General features: G+C 39.8%; 1 protein-coding gene across 4 annotated transcripts in view; it reads right to left on the reverse strand.

The window, feature by feature from the left end:
* The window catches only part of POC5 (POC5 centriolar protein), a 39,763-nt gene that overhangs the window by 27,718 nt on the left and 4,431 nt on the right, over positions 1–7,614 (reverse strand). The window lies entirely within an intron of this gene.

Consider the following 7,614-nt stretch of genomic DNA (forward strand, 5'->3'; position numbering starts at 1 on the left):
TTTACTGACAGCTACCACCCAACCCGGCAACAACGTGGAGTGTCTTTTCATAGCATGGCAAGAGTGTAAGGGAAATACTGGAAGAGAAGAGAATACTGAAGATAAAAAGAAAACCTGAATACAAACCTGTTCCACTCTACCTGCTGGCAACTGCGTGGCACACAAAAAAGGAGTGATAAAAACTACACGTCAGGAAAATACCTCAGCTTTAAAAAAAAAACTGGAATTTCCTCACATAGATACTTAGTTTGCTTTGGCCATATCAAAAAATATCTGTGAAGTAAAAAAATATACTGGAATTTAATCGCCATTCATGAGGGCTTGGTCATGATGTACCAAACAGACCTACTAAAAAGGAGTCATTTCACGGGGCGCCTCGTGGCTCAGTTAGTTCAGCGTCTGACTTCGGCTCAGGCCACGATCTCATGGTTTGTGAGTTTGAGCCCCACACTGGGTTCTCTGCTGTCAGCACAGAGCGTGCTGTGGATCCTCTGTCCCCCCTCTCTCTGCTCCTCCCCTGCTCTTTGTCTCTCAAAAATAAATAAAAACATTAAAAAAAAAAAAGTCATTTCTAAGAGTCATATTCATGGACCCAGAGAATGTCTTTGCATTAAAAAATTGGGGGGAAGGTTTTCAAGAACATAAAATGTTATGATTCTAAAGGATTCTTTTGTGTTAATTTTTCTCCAAAAATAGTTTAGTTCAAATATAGAACCGTCATTTAATTAGTCAAAAATGTCTAATTATTTGGATTCATCTTCAGTATGAAAATAACTGATGATTGAAACTGCCTCTATGAAGTGGCATGGTGCGTGCTCAAGTGAATTAAGAAAAATTCTGTCTAACTCAAAGAAAGAATGATCTGTAATAAAACCATTAAGAAATGATATAGGTATGTGAGGGGCACCTGGGTGCTTCAGTCAGGTAAGCATCCGACTTTGGCTCAGGTCATGATCTTGCGGTCTGTGAGTTCAAGTCCCACATCGGGCTCTCTGCTGACAGCTCAGAGCCTGGAACCTGCTTCGGATTCTATGTCTCCTCCTCTCTTTCTGCCCCTCCTCTGCTTGTGCTGTCTCTCTTGCTCTCAAAAATCAATTAAAAAAACATAAAAAAAATACTTAAAAAACAAAAAAAGATATGGTATAGGTATATGAAAATCAGCAATCCCTACTTTTTCTATGGCTTTCTTTGAGTAAGAATATTTAACTGTCCAGCACACTCAAGTTTCTAGCCATGGTTATATCATAGTTGGCCGAAATAAGTATCTTGGTGCTTTCCAAGGGCACAGACTTAATTGCCCTCAGACTTCTTTTTTTTTTTTAAGTTTATTTACTTTTGGAACAGAAAGAGACAGAGCATGAGTGGGGGAGGGGCAGAGAGAGAGGGAGACACAGAATCCGAAATAGGCTCCAGGCTCTGAGCTGTCAGCACAGAGCCTGATGCGGGGCTCGAACCCACGAACTGTGAGATTTGACGTGAGCCAAAGTCAGATGCTTAACTGACTGAGCCACCCAGGAGCCCCAATTGCCCTCAGACTTCTGTGGTCAAACTACCTTGTATCCTGTGTCAGTAGTCAATACCAATTCATTTCAAACTCGTTTCCAAGAATGTATTTCAGGGGATCCACACTGTTTTATTCAAATTTCACTTTTTAAGCTGTTTACCTCTTTTACAAACAGTAGTCAAAGGAGCATGCACTATCAAATATATCATATATGCTAAATTTTAACAGGCCCAAAACTATAAATTCTTAATTTTTTTTTTGGTTGGAATAAATCTGCTCCTGCCATCGATATACATGTCAAACTCCTGTAAACACGCCAGGTTGTGGTTCTGCACAAGTTTATTTTTTGTTTTAGAAATCACACCTGTACAGGTGAACACACAACTGTAACACATGTGGGCCATATCGTTTACAAATTCAAACTCAAGCACATCTGATGGCGCCAGTCCCTCCTCATGAGAGTGATGGGCTGGGCAGTGTAGCAAGTGACTTCATATCTTTGTTACATGTTTATCATAACACAGAGTTTTAGCACTTATTCCAAATTTGAGTTTTTCGGGTGTGTCATGTGTGATTTTTATACTATAAAAAGTGTGAAGAAGTGACAGACTTTGTTGGTGATTCAACACCGAATCCAAACTTTTCTATCAATCCTTTTTTTATGCTTTGGGTCAGTTTATTTGAAGATGAAACAGGCTTTTAAAAAGCTACCATTTTTTCATAATGTATAGAGAAGTTGAATCACTATCCTGTACATCTGAAACTAATGTAACAGGGTGTGTGAACTATATTAAAAAAAAAAAAAAAAACGCAAACACACAAGCTACCATTCTCAAGTACTTATGTTATGAATCAGAATTTTCTTGATATTTTATAGCCCAAATAAAATACAGAAGCAACATGGTCATTTAGGCTTATCAAACTACACTAGGTCTTCTAGTATCCACCAATGTCAAATGTACATTTAAGGCAGCTTCACTATTTTTGCTGACTTTGCGAGAAATAAATGTCACAGATCTGTGATGTTTATTTTATAATATAAACCTGTACAATTGTACTTCCACTTAAACCTTTTTATATTGGAATATGAAGTAAAATTGTTTGGAAAAAAAGGGTTTATGCTGGTAGATGTTTGAAAACCAGAAGTCTTGAGAGTAATTAACTGTAAAGAAGGAAGTTGCTTTCAGTTTCAGCCTTGACTTGCACAGTTAACAAAAATTACCTATATGCAGTCAATGTTCATTATAGCAAATACAGATTTTTACATGTTAAGGCTAATGGCAAAAGAGAAACAGAGACAGTCCAAAGAGAATCATGAGAAAGAAATCTCAATCATCAGAATGGTCTTCATGTTGCTATTGTCAACTCCTTTGTTCAAGATGTTCCCTTCATGACAATAAACACATGTCTGAATTTCTGGGGTGGCTCAGTCAGTTAAACGTCCAACTTTGGCTCAGCTCATGATCTCCTGGTTCCAGAGTTTGAGCCCCACCTTGGGCTCTGTGCTGACAGCTCAAAGCCTTGAGCATGCTTCAGATCCTGTGTCTCCCTCTCTCTGCCCCTCCCTCACTCGTGCTCTCTCTTTCTCAAAAAATAAATAATAAACATAAAAAAAAAAAAAACCCCACACATGTCTGAGTTTTAAACTTACATTTCCTAAAAGAAAATAAAAGTCAGTATATCACATGATGGTTATCACTGAGGCAGGAGACTCTTATAAGAGAAAAAAGTAATTTAGAATATCACAGATACATTTAATTTTTATGTTGACAAAAATAACTATAATTCTTTAAGTAGATTTAAATATCCTTAAACTTTAAAGGGAAACACCTAAATAGTTTGATAAATTGAAGCCATACACCTGATATTTACTGGTTTCTATAAATGTGAACATATGAGTCAGTCCTAACAAAATATATAAAATTTCAAGTCAATAACTCCCTATGATAGAGAAGACTAACAATCCAGTAGCCTCTATTTTTCCCTTTATTCCTTTAATTGCTAAAACCCTAGGGTCTGACATGGGCAAATGGCCACCCAACATTTCTCAGCCTCCCTCCTAGCAGAGAGAGACCTGGGCTGTGGGATTTGGATGGAAATGCTGTGTACAACTTCAGGTCATGTCCTTAAGAAGAAAGCTGCTTGTTTTCTGCTCAGCTCTTCCCATGGGTTAGAGGTGGCAGTGAACTAGCACCTAATGCTTGCATGCCTAGTCAACACTCTAGGGCATGGAAGAACAACAAGAAAGAAGAGACGGGGTCCTCAGATGGCCTCTGGACTCTGTATCAGCTCAGACTTACAACAGTCTATGTATCAGCTCAGACTTTCAAGCCTCTCACTTAATGACTCTTATTTGGTTCCTAAAACAGCAAAAATAACAACCTAATATACTCCCCAAATAGGCAAACAAGACTTTTGATTTTGACTAAGAACATATAAAAATGTGGCTGCTACAGAATCAATGTCTGTGTCCTCCCAAAACTGATAAACGGAAACACTAATCCCCAGAGCAGCTATATGTGGAGACGGGGCCTCTACAGAAGTCAGTAAGGTTACACATTGTCAAAAGGGTGGGGCACTGACCTGTCTCGACTTACGTCCTTATAAGAAGAGAGGACAGAAAGTCCTCTCTCTCTGCATGCATATGCTCTCAGGAAAGGCATGTTGAGGATGCAATGAGAAGGCAGCTGTCTATAAGCCAAGAAGAGAGAACTCACCAGAAACAGACGCTGCCACACCTTGCTTTGGTACTTTCAACATCCAGAACTATGAGAAAATGAATTTGTCTTTTCATCCAAAGGGGCACATGTACCCTAAAGTTTACAGCAGCACTATCAACAATAGCCAAACTAAGAAAAGAGCCCAGATGTCTGTCAACTAATGAATGGATAAAGAAGACATGGTATATGCATAAATGGAATATTACTCAGAGATCAAAAAGAACGTAATCTTGCCATTTGCAATGATATGGATGGAAGTAGAATGTATTCTGCTAAGCAAAGTCAGTCAGAAAAGACAAATACCATAGGATTTCATTCATAGATGGAATTTAAGAAACGAAACAGATGAGGGGCGCCTGGGTGGCTCAGTCGGTTGGGCATCCGACTTCGGCCCAGGTCATGATCTCAGCCTGTGGGTTCAAGCCCCAAATCGGGCTCTGTGCTGACAGCTTGGAGCCTGGAACCTGCTTCGGATTCTGTGTCTCCCTCTCTCTCTGCCCCTCCCCTGCTAGCTCTCAGTCTCTGTCTCTCAAAATAAAGACATAAAAAAAAAATAAAAAAGAAACAAAACAGATGAATATATGGGAAGGGAAAAAAAAAGAGAGAGGGAAGCAAGCCTTAAGAGATTCTTTTTTTTAATGTTATTTATTTTTGAGAGAGAGAGAGAGACAGCATGAGCAGGGGAGGGGAAGACAGAGAAGGAGATACAGAATCTGAAGCAGGCTCCAGGATCTGAGCTGTCTGCACAGAACCCGACGTGGGGCTTGAACTCCTGAACTGCGAGATCTTGACCTGAGCGGAAGTCGGATGCTTAATGGACTGAGCCACCCAGGCACACCCATTATGTTAAGGTATCTTAACAAAAAAATAAAATATCAGTCATTTAAATGCCTATTTTAGTTTCGTATATACAGAGACAGGCCAAATGGGCTATTTTTTAGTTAAGGACTCTTAACTGTCAAAGATAACCGATCTGAAGGTAAACAAGGACTCTAAAGTAACAATCAAAACTTGTAACTTTGCTCCCCTCTCCCCAAAAACAGTGGGACTGGTGTGACCCTGAAATATAGCTGAATTCACACACACCATGTAAGGCCAGGGCAACTGGCTGACAGAGTGGAGTTGTGCTTAGAGGAAGGTATCAGTCAATAAGCACATGGATGCTGCCTATCCTTCAGCATTTATCAGTGACAGCTTCATTAATCATTCCCATAATTGACACAGTAATGAAAACTCCCTTAGAAAAAATAATGGTTTATAAGGGCCTTTTGTATTAAACGTTGAGTTTTACATATTCGCTATATATGTAAAAGTATATAGTTATGTTATTTCATTTTTAACATAATTTCTGGTATTTATATTCTGAAAAGTTTCCGGTAACGGAATGTAGGCAGGTTTTCAACTGTCATCAAGAACTACTAACAGAGTCTCAGTTGGGCTGACATTCTAAGCAGGTAACCAGGAACATAAAATTATTTCTGGCATGTCTAGAAGAGACTTCTACCTCCCTCTCAAATTCTACTCTAGAGATTTACTCTTTTGATGTAAAGCTTGATCTCCTGACAAAATGACAACTTGAGATCTTACAAGGTGGTCAACATTTTTGTATTAAATGTTCTGGATCCAACAATTAGCAATGTGTGGGAATTTTTCCCACCAGCAACAAGAAATTCTCACTGACTAGCTGAGTATGCTGTAATTCAACTCAATTTGGACACTATCCACTGGAGGTAGTATCACATTTCCATAGGTTAAGGGTTCAATCCCATAAGACCTCACCTCCCCCAACCCAAACCTCACACACCAATAGTAAGTCCTGGTTATCACCTGAGCTTCTGACCAACTAAGCTACATAGACCAGAGGTTCCAAAGACTCCCCTCCCCAGGTTTGATTACTTTGTTGGAGCAGCTCACAGAACTCAGAGAAACATCTTACTCACTAGATCATCAGTTTATTATGGAAGGAGAGAACTCAGGACCAACCAGGTGGAAAAGACAAAGGACAAGGTGTGGGGAAGGGGAGCAAATCTTCCATACCCTCCTAGAATGCCAGTCATCCAGAGACTCCGCACATTCACCGAGCTGGAAGCTCTCTGAACCCTCTTCCATTCGGTTTTTATGGAGGATTCATCATGCAAATATGATTAATTATATCACTGGCCACTGGTGACTGGAGCTCAGGGTGGGTGGGACTACAAGTTCCAATTCTCTAAGCATGTGGTTGGCTCCCAGAAACCAGCCCCAATCCTTACGTGGGGTCCAAAAGTCACCCCATTAGCATAACAAACACATTTATAACTATGACTTAGGAAATTTGAAAGGTTTCTAAAAATGTGTAAAACATGGGGACGAAGACCAAAATATATTTCTTATTATAAATCTCAGTAACACAAGTATAAATGAGTAAATCAGTACTCTCCTGAAGGAAGTCTGAAAAAGGCAGGGATAAAGAGTGCAGGAAAGCACTGTCACCTTAAAAGACAGCACTAGATAGAAGTACATCCAAAGGGAAGACAAGGATGAAATAAATATCAATGTCACAACCCCAGACTACTTTTATCCTGCTAAATATTCACAGATATTTTTTCCAGCAGCTTCCCAACTTCTAAACCTGTAATTTCAATTAAAGGAACACACACGTTTCAAAAAATATATTCCTAAAACTTGTCTCATGTTACACAGTGTCAACAACAGCTTAACTCTATTTAGGTATAAACATAATGTCCAGCTTTTCCCCTCTTATGGGATACCACTATAAAACTCAAGATATACTATGTCAGTGTTCTCTTATTTAAAATCTACTCTAGGGGGCACCTGAGTGGCTTAGCCAGGTAAGCATCTGACATCAGCTCAGGTCATGATCTTTTAGTTGGTGAGTTTGAGCCCCGAGTCAGGCTCTGTACTCACAGCTCAGAGCCTGGAGCCTGCTTCAGATTCTGTCTGTCTGTCTGTCTGTCTCTCTCTCTCTGCCCCTCCCCTGCTCACACTCAGTCTCTCAAAAATAAAATAAGCATTAAAATTTTTTATTTATTTATTTTTTTTTTACAAATAGTTTATTGTCAAATTAGTTTCTACATAACACTCAGTGCTCATCCCCAAAGTGCCCTCCTTCATGCCCATCCCCCCTCCCCCCCACATCCATCAGTCCTCAGTTTTTGTCAGCATTCAAGAGTCTCTCATGGTTTGCCTCTCTCCCTTTCCCCCACCATTTCCGCCCTTCTTCTCCCCCTTGGTCCTCCGTCAAGTTCCTCCTAATCCTCCTATACATGCAAACATATGGTATTTGTCCTTCTCTGCCTGACTTATTTCGCTCAGCATAACACCCTCAAGGTCCATCCATGTTGCTACACATGGCCAGATTTCATTGTTTCTCATTGCCATGTAGTATTC

This window comes from Hyaena hyaena, unplaced genomic scaffold, assembly GCF_003009895.1.
Source record: "Hyaena hyaena isolate Hyena2069 unplaced genomic scaffold, ASM300989v1 scaffold_260, whole genome shotgun sequence".
Classification (NCBI taxonomy): domain Eukaryota; kingdom Metazoa; phylum Chordata; class Mammalia; order Carnivora; family Hyaenidae; genus Hyaena; species Hyaena hyaena.